The sequence below is a fragment of the Microtus pennsylvanicus genome, chromosome 4, assembly GCF_037038515.1.
Source record: "Microtus pennsylvanicus isolate mMicPen1 chromosome 4, mMicPen1.hap1, whole genome shotgun sequence".
Lineage (NCBI taxonomy): Eukaryota > Metazoa > Chordata > Mammalia > Rodentia > Cricetidae > Microtus > Microtus pennsylvanicus.
The window spans coordinates 117929466-117951491 of NC_134582.1; positions in this window are offsets into that span (position 1 = coordinate 117929466).

Below are 22026 nucleotides of genomic sequence, written 5' to 3' on the forward strand. Positions count from 1 at the left end.
CATAATTGTTCATCTGACAGAGACACGGGACAGAGCTGAATGTACTTCATAAAGCATGTGTCATAACACTGAGAGTGAACTGGCACATGGAACACCATTTAAGGGCTTCCTTACATAAGGCCATCCCCGTTTGCTTCAGCTTCTCAGAAACTTTCTTTGAGTGGCACTCAATCCTATTTAAGTTTATTTGGTAAAGAAAAAAATTTGTATTAACTTTGTTTAATATTCATAGTTATAACAGTGTTGATATTATTAATAACCAGACTTATTACAAGATCTACATTATTAACCCATGAGAAATTTAATAGTTTCTCTAGGGAAGAACACAACAATTGATTATCCAGTACCAAATGGTCAGCCTTAAAAAATACATACAAATAAAAACAGCATTATAAAACTTAGCTGGTTGTATATATCCATTATGTGTGTGTGTGGGGGGGGTAAAGATAACATGAATTTGAAAAAGGGAAAGAAGGCATAAATAAGAGATAAGAGGCTTTAGAAATAGGAAATGGAAGGAGGATATGACAGTTATATTATAATCTAAAAAATAAAAGAAATAATTCTTTTTTATTGTTTTAATTGAGCTATGTATTTTTCTTTGCTCCCCTTCCTTCTTCTCCCCTCCCTTTCTGCCCTCTCCCAATTTAGTCAGGAGAGCTTGTCTTTTTCTACTTTCCATGAAGATTAGGTCTATGTATGTCTCTTAGGGTCGTCATTGTTGCCTAAGTCCTCTGAAAATGTGAACTGTAGGATGGTTTTTCTTTGCTTTATGTCTAAAAGCCATTTATGAGTGAGTACATATGATATTTGTCTTTCTAAGTCTGGGTTACCTCACTCAATATGACGTTTACTATATTTATTTGCCTTCAAATCTCAAGATGTCATTTTATTTTCTGCTGTGTGGTACTCCATTGTGTATATGTACCACATTTTCCTTATCCATTCTTTGGTCAAGGGGCCTTTAGGTTGTTTCCAGGTTCTGGCTATGACAAACAATACTGCTATAAGTATAGTTGAACACATGTCCTTGTGGTATGAGTGAGCACCCTTTGGGTATATATCTAAAAGTGGTATTGATGACTCTTGAGGTAGGTTGTTACCTAATTTTCAGAGAAATCACCATACTGATATCCAAGGGTCTGTACCAGTTTGCAATCCCACCATCAATGCAGGAGTGTTCCTTTTACCACCACATTCTCTTCTGCATAAGTTGTCGTGAGTGTTTTTGATCTTGGCCATTCTTACAGGTGTAAGATGGAATCTCAGAGCTGTTTTGATTTGCATTTCTCTGATGGCTAAGGATGTTGAGCATTTCCTTAAGTGTCTTTTAGCTATTTTAGATCCCTCTGTTGAGAGTTTTCTGTTTAGGCCTATACTCATTTTTTTTATTGGATAATTTGTTCTTTTGATAACCATTTTCTTGAGTTCTTTGTATATTTTCGAGATCAGACCTCTGTCTGATGCAGGGTTGGTGAAGATCTTCTCCCATTCTGTAGGCTGCTGTTTAGTTTTGTTGACCATGTCCTTTGCTTTACAGAAGCTTTTCAGTTTCAGGAGGTTCCGTTTATTGTTTTTTTTTCAGTGTCTTTGCTACTGGCATTATATTTAGGATGTGATCTCCTGTTCTAATGCGTTCCAGTGTACTTCCCACTTTTTCCTCTATGAAGTTCAGTGTGGTCGGCTTTATGTTAGGATCTTTGATCCATTTCGACCTGAGTTTTGTGCACAGCGATAGATATGGATCTTTTTCCATTCTTCTACATGTTTATATCCAGTTATGACAACACCATTTGTTGAATATGCCTTCTTTTTTCCATATTATATTTGTGATTCCTTTTCTGTCTCTATTTTGGTTTTCAAGTATTGAATAGTTGCATCTGTTGAGTGCTTTTTCTTGTGTGTTTTTTTTTAAAGGGATTTGTTGATTTCTTCCAATTTTTTGTTTGTTTTTTCCTCCATTTCTTTGAAGGAATTTTTCATTTCATCTTTAAGGGCCTCAAACCTTCTGCTAAAGTTTATTTTATTTGATTTTTTTATTTTTTGGTCATTTTTTTCTGCTTCATCTACAATTGTTTGTTCAACTCGTGCTGTTGTAGGGCCACTAGTTTTTATTTTTGTCGTGTTTCTTTTCTTGGTGTTGAGTGTATTCTTACCATGTCTATGCATCTTTTTTCTCTGATTGGTGGAGTTGGGTCTGTCTGTATCTCTGGTGATCAATCTTCAAGGTGCCAGTGGATCCAAGGCTCAGACTGTTTCTCCTCAAGATGCAGTCAGGGCCAAGGTTCCAGTCACCCTGGAGGTACTTGGTGCTTTTGGAGATTGCTCAGCATCGCACTGCAACACTGGGGGTCATTTGGGCCTGCTCACATGGATGTTGCTTTCTTGGGACTGCTCCCGCTGAGGTCATTGCCTTGGACCTGCTCCAACAGAGGTCACTTTCTCAGGCCTACTATGCAGAGGGCACTCTATGAGAGATATTTAAATAGTTACCCTAGTTTTAAACTGATGTTTAGTTTTCTTTCACAGGACCATTTAATGTAACATTTATCATTTTCAATATTTTATAAAGCAAAATAATAATTTTAAATCTTTAGTTTTTCAACAAATATTTCCTAATTTTTTATATCAGAAAGTTATTTTGTTTCATTTTCTATCATATTGGTTCACTTATATGATTCACATTTTTATCAAAATATTTTTAGTTTATATTAAGTAAAATTTCCATCAAACCATGGTTAAATAATTAGGTTATATCTGACTTTTAAATCAGAAGAAATAATTGATACGAGTGTTAGGGTGTATTTTATTAAAGCCAAATTACCACATTAATTGTGTTTTTAAATGATTATTCACATTTATTAGCTTTCATTAGCATGAACTCACGAGATTTGATAACAACTTTCAGACTCACAGTCTGTAACCTACAGGGTAACTAACCACACATCCAGGTCTGCATCAATTATTAATATCTAATTCTCTTGGAATTTGCATTTTTATTGCATCAGTCAGAGATAATTTCAGTGGAAAAATCAATGCCAAAATAAAATCTTCAGAATTTTTTCCTAAGATTCCTACTCAAACTCTGATTAATTTTCTATATTTTTACTAATATACCCTAAAATTAATAGTGTTTCCATTTGTGTTGAAAATTTTACAGAATATTCTTTCACATATATTATATAAATACAAGTGCAAATATATTCATATTTACAAGTAGGGTTCACTTTTAGATCATGATATAAATAAAAGTAATCACCTTAAGAATCAATTTTAAGGTATTTATGTAAGCTGTACATGGTGACTCATGACTAATCCAAGCATTGGGACGCTAAGGTAGGAGAACTGGTATAATTTCAAGATCAGCCTGGGCTATGTAGTAGAGAAACTGCTCTCAAGAAGAAAAAAAAAAAAAACTTATGTAGAGGTATTTGTTTATATAAAATACATATGTTTGCCTTAGTATAGAAAATGTCTTGTGTTAAATTCTAAAGTTAAATTTTCTCATTAAAATAGAGATGTGAAATTCATATCAAGTAAAGCGGCATTTATATTGCTTTCCACATGCAGTATGAAACAGAGTGGTGGGATACTATGGGAAGATTTACAAGGAGATTAGGTGGGGAGATGGGGAAAAACTGAGGGTAGCGGTAAAGGCTAAGAAAAACTATATATTAATTAAATCCATATACAAATCTATTACTTATAAGCTAACACATATATGTTAACTTGGACTAAATTATGCATAAACACACATATATATGCATTTATATTTGCAGATACATCTGTGCATACAAATATACACTTACTTACATCTATATGTATATATAAACACACACACACACATATATATATATATATATATATAATTTTTGAGAGTTTTGAGTAGATGTATCTTGCATAGGTACAGACGTTGCTCCCAGAAGCTTCTAAACAAACATCTGAGTGCCAGAAGTGAGGTGCCTCCCTATGAGTTGTTGGCCAGGGATATTGCAGAGGCACTCAAAAAAATATAATCTATCGCCATTTCTCTTGGTTTCCCACCAGAATTATATGGCAAGTGTCTATGGTTGAAGACAATACATTGTGGATAAAGGACACAGAAATCAAGCTAATTTGAACTTGAGGCTTCCTTCTTGCTGGTTAGCACCACACACAGAGCTATAATATGTTATTTAAGCTGCTGCTGGGGAAGAAATTTTATCAGTAGCCTGATAAAACATTACAATATTCTAAACATTACAATATTTGCCTAACAGACAAGCTATACCTATTAATAAAATAGTGGCATGGCTGTTTGGGGGTTAACCAACTACTTTAAGATTGCATGCAAGACCTACCCATGGGAGAGAACATATAGCTGATCTGGCTTCAGAGGCCACAGGCCTAAAGAATTTATTACTGATTTTTCACTAAATTTTATCAAGTACCCTGTAAGCATTTATAATTTTTCCTATAAACTTGTGTTCTACTTAGCCTCAGATGGAGAAGCTTCTTGTTATGGCTGGTATGGAAAGTCTAACAGGTCAAAGTGCTGTGAATAAGAAATTGCTGCATGTTTAGCTCTAAACAGAACATTTGCAACATGTCTCAAAGGCCAAAGAACATTGTGAGAATAGGGGAAGAAAGACTGTAAGAGTCAGAGGATGGGAAAGAATGCCTTAAAGCACCATCTGCTGGATATGACATCGTTGTTACGATTATGAACACACAGCAACTGTGGCTTCCTGCATAACAGCTGACCAAATTGGACCTTTGAACATTCTGTCATGGTGTGTGGGAGGTCATTGCCCTCATTGGCTTAGCCAATGGTAAATTGTTTCTGTGCTAGTAAATAGTCACTTACCCATGCTCATTATCAGCAACTCCAATTAAACTTGCTAAGTCACACACCCCATAAGGTAAATATATGAAATCAGGGGAGGAACTAGGGGGAAGATGGGATCACCTGCAGTTATAGGTGTAAGAGAGGCCAATGAAGAGGTCATCTGGAGTGGGAGAGGTTGTAACAGGCTTTCTTGGACCGCCAGCCTCCAAACCATGACTTGGATACCTATTACTAATTATGAATGTACAACTTTATCTTAGGCTTTTTGCTGGATAGTTATCTTTCGATTTTTAAAATTAAGTTAACCCATTTCTGTTAATCCATGTGCTGCCCTGAGGCTTGTTTTCCTCATCTACATACTGCCAATCCTGCTTTCCTGCTTCTTCTATGTCTGGCCTTTCTCTCTGCCCAGAAACCCTGCCTGTTTCTCCTTTGCCTAGCTATTGACTGTTCAGCTTTCTATTAGACTAATCAGGTGCCTTAGGCAGGCAAGGTGAAACAGCAGCACATCTTTGCATAGTTAAACAAATGCAATACATTACATAGTTAAACAAATGCAATAGATATTTACATAGTTAAACAAATATTCTATTCCACAAGAAGGGGTAAGAAAGGGCAATGACTGGATGTCTGCATGCTGAAGAATGCAAATAGATGCATATCTATCACCCTGCACAAAATTCAAGTTCAAGGGGATCAAAGACCTCAACATAAAACTAAAACTAGGTAAATCAAACATGATAGAAGAGAAAATGGGCAACAGCCTTGAATACATTGGTACAGGAGACACTTTCCTGAACAGAACACTGATAGTGTAGACACTAAGATCAACAATTAATTAATGGGATCTAATGAAACTGAGAAGCTTCTGTACAGCAAAAGTTACCATCAAAAGGACAAAATGGCAGCCTACAAAATGGGAAAAAATTCACCAACTTCACATCTGACAGTGGGCTACCATTTGAAATATACAAAGAACTCAAGTAACCAGATATCAACAAACCAAACAGTCTAAGTTAAAAAAAAAAATGTGGTACAGATCCAAAAAGAATTTTCAAAAGAGGAATCTCAAATGGCTGAGAAGCACTTCAAGAAATGTTCAACATCCTTAACCATCAGAGAAATGTGAGTTAAAATGACTTTGAGATTTCTTTTTTACACCTATCAGAATGGCTAATATACAAAACAGAAGTGACAGCTCATGCTGGTGAGGATGTAGAGCAAGGAGAACGTTCCTTTATTTATGGTGGGAGTACAATATAACCATTTTGGAAATCAATATGGTGGTTCCTCAGAAAATTGGGTACCAATCTACCTCAAGATCCACCTATACCACTTCTGGGCACTTAACCAAAGGATGCTCCAACATACCACAAGAAAATTTGCTCAACTATGTTGATGTCAGTCATAATTTTTAATTAGCCTGAGACTGGAAACAACCTAGATGTTTCAAAAGAATGAATGGGCTTAAAAATGTGATAAATTTATGCAATGGAGTATCACTTAGCTGTTAAAATAATGACATCATAATTTGAAGGAAAATCTTCAGAACTAGAAAAAATTATCCCAAGTAAGTAACACAGATGCAGAAAGACAAACATGGTATGTACTCACTTATAAGTACATATTAACTGTAAAGGGTAGCCACAATCCACATACCCAGAGAAGCTAAGTAACAATGAGGGTTCAAGGTGGGACACGTGGATCTCCCTGGGAAGGTGAAATAGAATAAATTTCACAAGTGGACTGGGGGCAGAAGGGTATGGGACAAGGAGGGTTTGTGTGAGGTGAGAGATGGAGGAAGATAGTACTGGGAGAGATGACTGGAATTGGGGTGGGTATTTTGAGGGTTATGTGGAAACTTAATGAAATAGAAACTCCCTGGAATCTATGAGGGTGACTTTAGTGAGAACTCCAAGTAATGGGGGAAACAGAACTGGAACCAGCCATCTTCTGTAGCCAGGCAACATTTCCAGTGGTAGGACTGAGACATCAATCCAGCCTCAAAATATTTGACCTACAATGTGCCCTGCCTAGAGGAGATGGTTAGTATAACAGTGGTGTAGAACTTGTGGGAGTGACAAGCCAATGACTGGTCCAACATGAGGACCTCTCCAGAGAGGAAGCCCTCTCCTGACATTGCCCGGATGGCCAGGACCCAGATGCTAGAGAGCCCAGAGACCTAAGGTAGAACCAAACATGATTGGCAAAAGAAAAAAAAAGTGAATGCAATGCTTCCTAACAATATTCTGCTATATTCATAGATAGGTGCCCAGCTCAATCATCATCAGAGAGGCTTCATCCAGCAACTGATAGGAACAGATGAAGAGACTTATAACCAAACATTATGTGGAACTTGAAGAATCCTGTGGAAGAGGCTCACAGGGACTCAGAGACTGAAGTGACAATAATGGAGCCTATGGGTGTCTGAGCTTAGTCTTCTGCAAATATGTTATGATTGTGTAGCTTGGGTGTTCTTGGAAGTCCTAACAGTGGGAGTGGAACTACCTCTGATTCTTTTGCCTGCTCTTGGGACCCTTTTCCTCCTACTGGGTTGCCTTGTCCAGCCTTGATATGAGGCTTTGTGACTAGTCTTATTGTAACTTGTTATGCTGGGTTTGTTTGATATTTCTTGGAGGATTGCTCTTTTCTAAAGAGAAACAAAGGAGGAGTGGATTTGGGGAAGAGGGGAGAGGGGGAGACTGGGAGGAGTGGAGGCAGGGGACGCTTTGGTTGGGATGCAATAAATGAGAGAACAAACTTTAAAAAAGAAAGCATAATGAAAGATGATATATTCAACACAATAATGAAATAAAAATATTTAGAAGGCTTGCTGAGGCAGTTTTAAACACCTCATTGCACTTGGTTATTTTGAATATTTAATGCATGCCATTAAATTTTTCTTATGTTAGCCTTTGAATATATTTAGTTTGCTTTCAGTATTTCCCCAAAAGTGCTTTTTATCAATTTTTAATGTAAAGTGGTTCTTTTAGGAATTGCATTTGTTTACATGATTTCTTGAGGGTTAATTACAAATTCTACCAACTATAATGCTGATCTTTAACTTGAAATATCCCAATCGTAACACTATGGGATTTAAAGACATAACCTTTGATCACTACCTGCCTTGTGCACTGACATTAAAATTTAACCTACACATTTTGTGAAAAACATGTGATCAATTTTACAATTTTTGGCTATTTTCAAGATTTCTACAATATTTTGTATTCCAAGCGGCTTATCATTATTAATATTTTTCTATGATCAATTTCAATATATGCAAATATTACAAAGAAAAGAACATTTACCCAAACCTGCTGTGTTCCTGTCTTGGCTTATTTATTATTATTATTAATGTTTTATTGATGTTTTATTCAGTGCAAACATTGCATAGTAGTTAATGGTCCACATGTACTGCTACAATTTCCTTATCTTTAGATATTCACAGTATGATAAATCCGACAGCAAATTTATTTCATGTTTCTGAAATTTTTGGAAAAAAAATACATGAAAAGAATTAGTTAGTAGACTTGCTTCGCGTGAAGCCCAGAAGACTGATCAAGATTGCCTATTTTATGTATGTATTTTCAGTTTATTTGCATTATTGACCTTCAATTTTAAGGAAGCTGAAAGTACAGAAAAGCAGTCAAGAGTTAAATTATATGGAAATTCACTTAAGATTATTTCCTGGTTTTAAGCTCTTGCCCCTCTTTTCTGGATGAGCATGAGAAAGAGGGTGTGGAAATTAGCTTTTGGATGGCAGGCGCGGGATTGAGAGAGATCAGCTTAGTGAGCAGGGTGCTGCAAAGCAAACTTCTGTCTGCTGGAACATTCACATTAAGAAATAGAGCATTCCATAATCCTTTATCCTGGGTGTGCAATAAGGCAACTCCCACCAGGAAATTAAAGCTTTCAAACGGCAGTTATAAATTACAGTGATGGATTGTAAAGGAGGTGGTGAAAAATTACATTTCTGGAAATTATTTTGTGGAGTCCGTTGATCAGGTTCTATAGAAGATGATTTGCGAACGGCAATTACAGTAGAAGCGAAAGCACCGGTCCTGTGCTGTGGGCCTGTTCCAGAATATAAGCAGAGCAGTTAGCAAATTAAAGATACCCACATTGGAGGCTGCTAATACTGAAGACAGCTTCCAGGCTCAACATCCTAAGACTAAATAAATATATTCAAATTTCGAGGCTGCATCATCAAAATAAAAAATAAAAATAAATAAATAAAAGAAAAGTAAAACCCACTCAAAGTGAATGTGGTGCTCAAAAATTAAGAGAGCAGAAAATTGCCGTGTTTATGGAGATAACAAAATAATTTAATCAATCTCTCTAAATGCAGTCTAAATAAAATGCAAAATAAGACCGTGGTGAAAGCCAGCATGCCCTTCCTATCCTCACGCCTTCCTCAATCTGTTCCTGTCGGAAGGAAAATTGATGTTAGGAAACATGAAATGCTAATAATCAGTTTTCAGTGTAGTATTCAGTTATGCATTGAATACTTCCAAATTTCATAACTCAGTCATATTCAAATCCCTTTTAATAAGATGAATATAATGCGACCTTCTTTAATTATATAAAAAATATAACTATGATAGATATCCTAAAAAATCAACTATATGAAACACTATTGTTCAAAATCCACTTTTTACAATGGCTGATTAGCAATTCTTAATCTAGTAGCTTGACAATGTTGTTTAATAAAATTATATACATGGCTAGTAAATTTAATAATTTTGCTCTCATTGTTAAAATGCATTTTACTGGTTGCCCTCATGTCCAATTTCACTTGATTTGTGAAGGGAAGACATTCTCCATTCAGTCACCATGTTTTGCCCAGCTGCCCAAAGGGAAGCCATGAGAAGAGGATCAGTCACAGGTAGGAGATACATTCATTTATTTTTAAGAGTTAAGAAAATCATTGTAGACCGAGCAACTAAGTTAATCTACTATGCTGATGTAGAAATTTAATAAAATATCTCGTATCTACTATCGATTATCTAGCTACCTATTTACCTATATCTATCTAATACAAGTGAAATTTTCTACAAATACAAAACTTATGAAAATATTACATGTAGTCCATCATCTACCTTAGTTATTGACACTTAATGGTTGTAAGATTTCAAAGATATTTTATTATTTTTACTTATTTACTGATCTATTATTATTGTTATTATTGTATGTGTTTATAGAAACACTCAGAATCCAGAATAGATTGTCTGAACCCCTGGATCTGTAGGTACAGGTTAAGAGTCACCCAATGTGTGTGCTGAAAATTGAACTCAGGTTCTCTGTAACAGTCCAAACCATCGGTATAGCTTCTTGAGGGGTCAAAGTTCTGAATTGGCCGTAGCAATTGGTTCATTAGTTACATTTTATTCTGTTTTCATTTAATCTAGACCATTTAATCATAACAATAAATTTCTATTTACATTCTTAACTTTACATTATAAATTACTATAAGATTATGTAATTGAGGGCTATACATTTCTTTGTGTCTCTTAGGTTTAAATTTCTACTCTAACAACTCTCTCTGAATAGCAAGTTCTCCTTTAGAAAATTTATGCCAGGGGATAAGAAAAGAAGTTCTCGATAATTTGCCTATACCATGTCTACGCTTCTTAAACCTCTCTAGCTTTCTCTTATATGTTGCAACATCTGTGTGTTCAATAACTGGAGCAATCGGAATGGTACATGAATCCTTACATCCGTATATTCCAATGAATACATGGAAACAAGTACATCCTTATGACATTTTCATTTCATTTATTTTATACTCACTACTTTTTGTTTGCATTGTATTAATATTTTTAGAAGATAGAAGGTTGAGAGAGCAATTGCTCTCTCCTTTTATTTTTAGCTATTGATTCATGAACTTGTGGTACATAGGAACTCATTCATCTCAGCTGTTCCAAACATTCATAAGCAAGCTTGCAACAAAGAATCTCCACATACTCAAGTACTTTGAATTTGTTATTACAAATGTGAAACTTTTTAAACTCTGTATAGCTATATAAATCAATCAGATGTTAAAACATCTGTGGAAAAATCGTGTTTTGTATGATATATGGAGAGTCCACAGGCTCTTTGTTGTTTATTGGTTTTGAGACAGAGTCTCATATGGCTTGGAACTGACAAAGATCCTCCTGTCTTTGCCTCTCCAGCTCTGAGATTAAATGGTGTGTACCATCACTCTTGTTCAAAGGTTTATCATAATCACCAAGCAAATACCACAGGGTTCATGATCCTTGTTAGTTTCCTACCATCTGAAAACACCAGTGAACCAAGTTTCCCTCCTCCTCAAAGAGAAGGATCCTCCTGGAAATGACAAAACTGATCTAACTCCTCTTATCACCTTGCCTAAATATTTGCACCTATCAACTTAGATTTAAATGATCCTGAAGAAGAAAGATCTTCCAAGGTCTTTTAGTCAGCAGGTACTATGATTTTAAGAGTGCCTAATTGAAGCAATTTAAGTTGGAGAATTCTATTATTATATAAACACCTTGGAAAAAAATTAAGGCAGCATCTCATATATCCAAGGTTGGCCTTGAACTCTTGATCCATAGGCCTCCACCTCCCAACAGCTGGAGTTACAGGCATCCACCTCATCTGGCTCTGACTATTTCTGTTTGTTTTATCTACCTCTCTTAAGCCAGTATAAGACTAAATTTTGCTACTCCGCACATTGGAACACTTATTGCCCCTCTTGTGAAATGAAGTATTGTCAAGGTGTAGAATTGAAAATAAAATCAATTAAGATCATTATCCTGATTGTAATTTTATTCCTTGGCACTCTCTGGTCTCAGTAACCAATGCAAAGCTTGACCCTCAGCAGGGATAATGTGTGTGCCAACTGACTGAACAAAAATATACAAGAGGGTAGAATTCTGGGCAGCCAAGCTATCAGCTTAGAACATGAAAAAGTGTTCAATAAAGATTTGTGTGTTGGCTGATCAAGGTAAGACAAAGAAAAATGGCAGCACCTGTTCCCTTTATCCACATTGTATTACTACTTCTATAGTTCCAAATACACAATTTGGTATTTTGGTGTCCTTGCCAATAAATTGGTTGCCTGGTGAAAATATTCTTCCAGAACAAAGCTGAAGAGCTACAAATGGGAAAAACTAGAAAGGACCTTCCAAAACACTCAGAGAATATTTAGCACAGCTGAGCTCCTTCTTGAATAGGCATCTGAGGCATACTTGTTTGCAGAGTGAGCAGCAGACAACACCAGGCTTCTAAAACTCTCAGTGATGCTTCTTTCGGCAGTATCTGAGCATGTAGATGCACTGTGAAAGAATCAACTGCATTTCCTCATGACACAACAATGGCCATGTCACTTCAACAAGTTGAAACAAAGGACCGATTAAACAACAGTGATGTATGAGTGTAATGTAAATCTTTTTTTAATTTTAATTTTTTTATTCATATTACATACCAACTACAGTCCTCCATCCCTCCCCTCCTCCCACTTCCTCCCACCTTCCACTGCCCCACCCTCTGATCTACTCCTCAAAAAGGGTAAGGATTCCCATGGGGAGTCAACAAAACCTGGCCCATCCAGTTGACCAAGCCCCTCCCCTCTGCATCAAGGCTGACCAAGGCATCCCACTATTGAAAATGGCTTGCAAAAAGCCAGCTCATTCTCCAGGGAAAGAGTCTGGTCCCACTGCCAGGGGACCCACAGACAGCAAGCTAAACAACTGTCACCCACTTGCAGAGAGCCTAGTTCCATCCCATGCAGGCTCCCCAGTTGTCAGTCCAGAGTCTATGAGGTCTCACAAGCTTGGGTCAGCTGCCTCTGTGTGTTTCCCCTGTTATGCTTTTGACCTCCCTTGCTAATGTAATACCTCCTCTCTTTCTTCGACTATACTCCCAGAGCTCAGTCTAGTGCTTGGCTATGGGATCTCTGCATCTGCTTACTTCAGTTACTGGATGAAGATTCTATGATGACAATTAGGGTAGTCACCAATGATTACAGGAGATGGACAGTTCAGACAACTTCTCCACTATTACTAGGAGTCTTAGTTGGGATCATCCTTGTGGATTCCTGGGAGTTTCCCTGGCACCAAGGAATATATATATATATTCCAATATCCTTTACTAAAATATTCCATCTGGTAGCCAGTATGTAATTTATATGATTATCAAAAAATATTTGATTTCTTTAAGGAGTGCTACTGTCCTCACATTGCCATGATCCTATAAGACTTAGGAATACAGAGACTGTCTGTAGGTTTGTACAGCCTAATCTACTTCAGTAAAACTGTGGGTTCTGTGAAAGCTGAGGCTAAATTTTAAGTTGTCATACGCTGACTGGAATTCAAATTATTTCATAATTCTAATGGATCAATCTTTATTCACATAAGAGTCAATAGCAACTTGAATAACAACAGATAAGAAACCTCATTCCTGTTGAAAATGTTATCAATGACCACAGTTACTGTTCTATCGCTGTAACTGATGGAACATTTATTTACTTGAATCAATAACATTTTCCTATTTAGTAAAGGAAGTGCTAGAAAATTGCCTGCTTATTAATCTCCTTTTTCAGGTCATTTAGAATAGGGCAATACATTATTGTTAATTTAAGTTATTTTAGAATTTTTACTTTGTGTGTGTGTGTGTGTTGTATGGTTATATCCAAATGTAATTCATGGGGTCCAGCAGAGGATATGAGATCCCCCGACGTTGGGGATATGGATGAATCTGTGTAGCCTAACAGGAAGCTTTGGGAACTGAACTTGGGTCCTAAATAAGTGCAGTATTCACTCTTAACAACTGAGCAATTTCTCCAACTCCTTTAGGATTCATTAACTAACAAAAGATGAGCAAGTTAAATATTCTGACTACCATTTGTTTGGCAATATTGCTACGAGGGACAACACACTGCCACGTTGGAATTAGAATTCAAGTTAGACTGTTGTTGTCTCCCTTCTTTGGTAGCTTAGGTGGCTTCTTTTGGTACCATGAAAACTAGTTCTCAAGGAGATGTCATCAAAGTATGCTCCAGCTCAGGGGCCTCTGGATCCCTGTTCTGAAGTGCACGAGGTCCTCAGCAATAGTTCCTTATTTTCTGTCGCTGGGAGTAACCAAGGGAAACAGCAATAGACTAAATGTTTTGAGAATCTGTTCTATAACCCAGGCCAACAACTCAAAAGAGAGCTGCTTATGTTTGCATTGGGGCTTTTGTTAGGTGGTTTTGGCTCTTAGAGGGGCATCATCAGCTCAGACTGACATCTATCTATCTATCTGTCTATCTGTCTATCTATCTATCTATCTATCTATCTATCTATCTATCTATCTATCTATCTATCTATCTATTATCTATCTATCTATCTATCATCTATCTGTCTATCTATCTATCTATCTATCATCTATCTATCATCTATCTATCTATCTATCTATCTATCTATCTATCTATCATATATCTATGTGTGTATGTATATATATTATTAAGACTGTACATGTATATTTATACAATGAATTTATGCATTATAACCAACAGTCCAACCCAGCTATAAAGCCCATGAACAACATCAACATCCAGTGTGACATAAAAACCCTAAAGAATCAGTTACAATTTTCTTAGCAGTAACTAACTGTTCTCTGATAAGACTTAAGATCCATGTACAAGAAGGATACCATGTCTGGGATTGGAAACCTAGCTAACTAATCAGTGCTAATGAAATTATGAGTATAGGAAGAGCATCTACAACTACTTATTTACTAAATCAGAATAATTCCTAGCAGCAGTCTATAGACATTTGCTCGTATATACAAGATAAGAGCAGTTTCCATCACCCCTCAACCAGAAACTTAGCAATAGATGAAGACCACTACAGAAAACAGCCAGTTAATATGCAGAAGTGTGGAATACAGTCCCAATGAACTACAAAACACTTTCACACCTGAGGCTCAGGAAACGTAGAAGAGCAACTGAAGACTGTTAGAGCCAGAGGACCAGGGATTTTTTCTGTGAGATTGTGTCTCCCAGTAATATCAGAAGCTACACCCATTAAAATCTCACCAACATGACCACCCAAATGTGACACCAAAAACCTTGACAACGTGTATGGGAAAACCCATGAGGTTTCAACCCTACGCAGTGAACCACAGACTTTTGGGGAATGCTGGAAGAAGAAGAGGTGGTCCTCCCTAAGGAAGAGCACACCAATAGGTTGTCCAGTGCCAGTCAGTCTTGAAAACATACATACAAATAACATTATATATTCAAAAGTTTATATTTAAGACTTTATGTATATAAAATAAGTATATGCGTGCAATAACAACTGATGGTAAATTAACCATGAATTTGAAGAGTGGAGAGGGGCCTATGAGAGGGTTTGAAGGGACGATGAGGAAGGGAGAAATACTGAGATTAAAACACAATCTCAAAAACTAACAAACAAGAGATAGTCAGATTCAAGCATTGTATGGAAGCCTGTGTGTGTGTGCAGCCTTTTCTTCGTTCTGTTGACACCCTAGTAATGTTTCCAGGATCAAGCTGGACATGATATTAGAGGTGTTATAAGGAAGGGGGATGAGAATAAAACTGTGTCAAGAAACATCATGTAGATGTGCAACAAGGCAAGCACCAGTGGAAATGACTTTCTGCTTCTTAACACTTAGTTTAACAGAAGGCTGATCCAAAATTGTCGTTAGCTCCCTGTGCAGAAAAGCAGCAGTGTCTCTTATTATGTTCTTTCTTTTATTCTCCAAGTTGTAGCTGAATGCTGACCTGAAAGCTATGCTCTGGTGCAGAATCTTAAAATGGATCACTGGGCAGTTTCTAGATTTGTGTACACATGTATAATACTACCCATCAAAAGAAAGGACACAGAGACGACCACTAGTGATGGGGTAATATTAACATAGGGTACAGGTGAGATCTGTGGAAGGAAGTGCTGCTGGTTGTCTGGATGCCTCCTAATTTGCTCCAAATGTAGGCAGGGAATTAATCATCAGGAAGAAGGTGAGGTGGGAATGTTGGAGGTTTTAAAAAATATAGCCCCTGAAGATGATCTAGAGACCTGGAGAAAGCAAGCAGAATTTCAGCCTTTTCTTGGCAGCTTGACACCCACTTGGGTTCACAGCTATAGTCAATCAAACAAACAGTTATTCTTAGCCTCGCTTTAATTACAGAGAGAAGGGGTGTTACTTTATAGCAAATTTGCATCTCTTCGGAAAGCCTTCTATTAGATTATACCAGCAGCAAAATATCATGCTAGGTAGACAGAAGCCAAATCCCCTGGAACTTATTTACATTGAGCTCTGTGTAACAGTAGTTCAAATTTAATAATATGGTCATAATGAAACCCATAACCTAAATTTGAAAGCCTTTCAGAAACACTTAGTAAGGTGAAAGTGTAAGTGTCATTCTAATTATAAAGTGTAGGGAGTGAGGTGGCGATTAACATACCTCATAAAAAAATTAAGAGCAAGTACAAAGGAGAGCTCCAGTCTATGGATTGCCTATGGACTCTTTACTGCAGCTCCGGGGCTTGCATGGTCGGGGGCGGACATACTCATTACATTGCCTGCAAAGAAAAGCACTTCTACACGTAATGAGCCCATGCAGAGAGTAGATGAATCAGTTATTGGCACAAACTACCACCTCGGCATATGCAGCTGGTTTTATTTATTTTTTCATATTTCTCCAGTCCACCCACCTAAAATTTATTCTTTATGCCAAGCTGCGCTTGGTTGAGAAGCAAAACACAATACTGCGTTTCCGTGTACACTCTTAAGACAGCTGAATAGGGTGACTTCTGGTCTCTCTTTGTTAGCACAATCGTTTTGGAAATCAGGAAACTGAAGACATGCACAGGAGAGAAAGGCTCAGACAAGGAATTACTAGTGTGCACATGCTCACATGCCAAGTGTGTGAGGAGGAGGAGGAATCACAGATTTGAAAAGATGTTTGCTTTTATTTTTCATAGTGCATGGTTGTTTCCTATGTGATTTTTTATGTTTAATTTTAAATAGTGTGTGTGTGTGTGTGTGTGTGTGTGTGTGTGTGTGTGTTGTGTGTGTGGCTGAGTGCAAGTTCCCATGGAGTTCAGCAGAATAAGATAATTCTGGAGCTGTAGTTAAAGCAGATTGCAAACTTTCTGGCATGGCAGCTAGGAATCTAATTCAGATCCTTTGCAAGAGCTGTATGGGCTTTTAACAGCCAACCTATTTATCCCACACCTGCGTTCTTCTTCTTCTTTTTTTTTTTTCGGGTGGTATCATTTATTTATTTTTTTATTGAAAAGAAAAAAAAATCCGCCTCCTCCCAGCCTCCCATTTCCCTCCCACTCCTCCCGCCTCTCTCCCCCTGCCCACTTTTCTCCTCCTCCCTCTCCAGTTCGAAGAGCAGTCAGGGTTCCCTGCCCCGTGGAAAATCCAAGGCCCTCCCACCTCCATCCAGGACTAGGAAGGTGAACATCCAAACTGGTTAGGCTCCCACAAAGCCAGAACATGAAGTAGGATCAAAACCCCGTGCCATTGTCCTTGGCTTCTCATCAGCCCTCATTGTCTGCCATGTTCAGAGAGTCTGGTTTTATCCCATGCTTTTTCAGTCACAGACCAGCAGGCCTTGGTGAGCTCCCAATAGATCAGCCCCACTGTCTCAGTGGGTGGGTGCACCCCTCGTGGTCCTGACTTTCTTGCTCATGTTCTCCCTCCTTCTGCTCCTCATTGGGACCTTGGGAGCTCAGCCTGGTGCTCCAGTGTGGGTCTCTGTCTGTATTTCCATCCATCATCACCGTAGAACCTTCATCTGGCGATGGATGGAAATAGAGACAGAGACCCACCTGTGTTCTTTTATGTAGAGTGGTTTCCTTGAATTATCTGTGATAGAGATCTCTCTCTTTTCCTCTCTCTCTGTCTCTGCATCCCCACCCCATGTGTGTACCTGTATTCATGTGTGTGACTGCGGTCTAGCATGTGCACATATGCAGAGGCCAGAAGCCAATGTCAGGTGCTGGTACTCTGCACTTGCTGCATTCTCCAGACTCAGGGCTTGTGGATGCAGTCTTAGCCTCTCACCTCACAGCAGGAACATTGAATCCTGGAAGCTTGTTTGAAGCCTTTGGCTTTTATACAAGTTCTGAGGAGTCATACTCAGGTACTCACATCTGCATGACAAGTAGCTTTTTAAAAATTTGGGTTTTTTTTCTTTTTATATTTTTTTTTTATTTTTTTGATTATTTTTTTTATTGATAAAAGAATAAAGGAAAAAAAAAACAAATTTCCACCTCCTCCCAGCCTCCCCTTTCCCTCCCCCTCCTCCCACTCTTCTCCCCCTCCTCCCACTCTTCTCCCCCTCCTCCCACCCCTTTCCCCTTCCCCCCACTCCTCTCCCCCTCCCTCTCCAGTCCAAAGAGCAGTCAGGGTTCCCTGCCCTGTGGTAAGTCCTAGGTCCTCCCCCCTCCGTCCATATCTAGGAAGGTGAACATCCAAACTGGCTAGGCTCCCACCAAGCCAGCTATTTTTATTCTTACTTTTTCCCAGTGAGCCATCTTCCAGGCCCTGTTTTCAGTCTTTATTATCTCACTGTTTGAGTAGGTGTGGGTTTGTTAAATTGCTGAGGATTTAATTTGCATTTTCCTGAGGCCCCTCTGAGCTGGAATGGCCTTGCCTTTGCTCTCTAGCCTCTTAACTATAAGCTTGGAGAAAGACTGTGAGACTCTCCTTCTCTGCTGTGTTGTCTTTTCTGCTTCCTGTGTTTCCAGTACTTTTTTTTTAAATTTATGTTTTGCTAGTTTAAGTTCCAAAGCATATTTTCGATTCTTTTATTTGTCTTTGGACACTTAATTGTACTTTTTAATAAGCAGATGACTAATTTTCTCATTTTCTCACTCATCAAAACCTACGAATGTTAACGTGTCCCAGGTTCAGTTAACAAAACGCACATCCCCAGATGCCACCAATCTATGTGTCTTTGGAAGATGCACTCACTTCCACTTATGAGTATGCAAGCCACCCACCTCTTCCATATTGTATTTAGTGTTAAAACAGTTCTTTCTTATGAACAGAAAGTATCCGTCCATTTTTGTCAAAGTAACGTTTGATCATCATAAATTTTAGTGGCTTAGAGGAAAAATAGTTTAACTCGGCAGCCTGAGATTTAGCAACGTGTGTGGGCCTGAGCAGAGGAGTGTTTCTGGCAGTTGTCTGGGAGTTAATAAAAATCTTGACTGAAGACAAAAGTTTCTCTTCCTGCATCTTAATTACGTAGGTTTTTTTTTTTTGTTTGTTTGTTTGGGTTTTTAGCTCTGCATCTGTTGATGATTCCTTGTGACTCTGTCACTTTCCCAAGGCCCATTAGTTGGCCACCAAGCCTGCAACACATCAGCTTCATGGGACACCTCAAACTCAAACCTTAAAAGAATGTATTTATCATAAACTGATACTGGAGGAAGAGACTATAATCCGGCTGTCTTGATGATAGGAAAGGACCACATGAGACTGAGCATCCATGACATCCCAGCCCTTTCTTAGGACATCCCTGAAGGACAATAAACTGAGAAATGATCCTATTGAGGAGAACTAAACTAGACACATAGTAGTCATTTATATATAGGTCTTTGCCTATACATTTGTACATGTATGTTTGCATGTAAGTACACATCTGTGATAATTAGACACAGAATATATCATAATTATCAATTTTATAATTATAACTATTATTTGTATTACAAGTACACAGTATTTGACTGTGTTCATCCTTGAATATAGTCATTCCTTTAAATATAAATATGGATAAAATTTATTTATTCTACTGTCCCTTTGGTTTTTTATTTTTATTTTTTTGTACCTAAGATTCCTGTATCATTTTCTTTCAGTAAAGAACCTTCAACATCTGACACCCTTGTAGTAGATGTTCACGCTCACTTTTTGTGAGGTTCTTTCACCTCCCTTGGGGAGTGTTTGAAGCACATGTCTTCAAAGTAGTGTTTTACTTGATATTGTTTGTGACAGTCCTTACTGGCTACTTGATGAAAGCCATCTTTTCAGTGAATAACAGCAGGGCATAAGTTCTTCTCCCTGTGAAGTCCGCATTCCTTTGTGGAGTTAAGAAGTCATCAAAGGACTAATAGCAAATATCAACAATCTTTCCTCCATAGGCAAGCAGAAAAATGTCAGAAGTGCACTTTTGAAGCCTATGAAATGGTCACTTCTGAAAATAGCCGGAAGACAATGATGCTGAAAACAGGAAGTGATGAATGGTGGCGTCAGGAGACTACTCTAGCTCTTTGCTCCTTCACTAGACTCAGTGTCGTAGACATTCCTTTACTCTCTTCCCTACGCTTGCGGCATCTAACTGTGCTAATGCAGAGAAAGCAAGAGGCAGACACCAAAGATAAAACTAAAAGTCCATAAATAAAATAAAAATCAAAGTCCATACTATTATGACTATTAACTTAGTAAGAATGGAAAAGCCTTTTTATACCTACCCATAGGTTTTGGATTTGCGGGTTTCATAACTTAGCTGTTTACGAATAGAGAGTGCTTAGGTTTGATTGACAGCAAGCATTTTCTCTTTAGTAGCTCAGGAGGAACATTAGGATTCAGGACCCCCTCAGAAGATATTCTTCTTCACAAAAAGACAAAGGTTGCTGCATCCAATAAAGCAGGAATATTTTTGCTTCAGAATGATGCTGATGCATATCCTTGATGTTGAATGTATGTACATAAAGTTAAAATCCTTAAATTCAAGCATCGAAGTAGGCCTAGGACTTGGGTGCTTTAGGAACTTTGGGGTCTCAAAAAGAATAGGACTTACCACAGGGCAGGGAACCCTGACTGCTCTTTGGACTGGAGAGGGAGGGAGAGAGGAGTGGGAGGAGGGGGAGAAGGGGAGAGGAGGGGGAGAAGGGTGGGAGGAGGGGGAGGGAAATGGGAGGCTGGGAGGAGGTGGAAACTTGTTTTTTTTCTTCCTTTTCTCAATAAAATAAATAAATAAATAAAAAGAATAAGAGTCTTGGGGCTGGAGAGATGGCTCAGTGGTTAAGAGCATTGCCTGCTCTTCCAAAGGTCCTGAGTTCAATTCCTGGCAACCACATGGTGGCTCACAACCATCTGTAATGAGGTCTGATGCCCTCTTCCAACCTGCAGACATACACACAGACGGAATATTGTACACATAATACATAAATTAATATTTAAAAAAAGAATAAGAGTCTTGTTAGCATGACAAAGAGACATCCTAATGTGTTTAAATTCGATATCAGCTAAAATTTTTATGCCTTCCCTGGTTAGGAGGCAGTCCAGTGTCACTTATTTAATCAAAAATGGTAAACAGCCAACCCTGGAGTGGTTAAAATGATCCCCTTCCAACATCTGCTCCGGCCTCACCAGATTCGTTCAGAATCATATTGATTTTCTGAGTTCTCACTAAGTCTTTGATGAATAAAGTTCCCATGGAAAGAGTTCCTTTTAGGTGAGAACACAGACTAGTCTGTGATTAAAAAAAATAAGTCAAAAAGATACTTGATGACAAAATATTGTGATTTTACTCATACAGCTAAGGAATATGACATCACTATCTCTAGGGGCTAATAATTGTGGTAGTTACAGAGTTCAATATAATTTATTTCTTTTAAAGTAAAGGGTTCCATGTTAAATATTTATTTACTGCTTTGTTCTGTACAGCTATGAATCTCTGTCAGTGGCTAGCAGTCTTGTGCACATCTCCCAATGGTGTTTTGACACATGCAGATAGCATGGTCTTTATACTCAAGAATGTCTCTTTATCATAATAATTAGTAAGTTAAATTCAAACAGGAAGGTCTCTCCTTCTGTACTTAACTCCCAAGAAAACCCAGCGACAAACTGTGTCTGTTAAAAATGAAAAGATAGCAAGTACATAAATCAAGTGAGAAATAGAAGGGAGATCTGCTCTTCCTGTCCTCCATGAACTAGGCATAAAACCACTCATTTCCTGCAGCCAAGGCATCCTGTTCTAAGGTCAGTCCAGGCTTGTATTCACTTCCAGGGATTCCTGTAGAGGTTACATTTCTTCTTGCACTGAGAGAACACTGAAAGGAGGAACTTAAGAGAGAAGGGGTTTATTTTTATTCAAAGTTTGAAGAGATATAGTCCATCATGGTAGGCAAGGTACGGCAGGGGGGCAGGTGTGCAAGCCTTTTGTTTCATTGTGCTGAACGCTAGGATGATAGGAGTATATTCTAGTA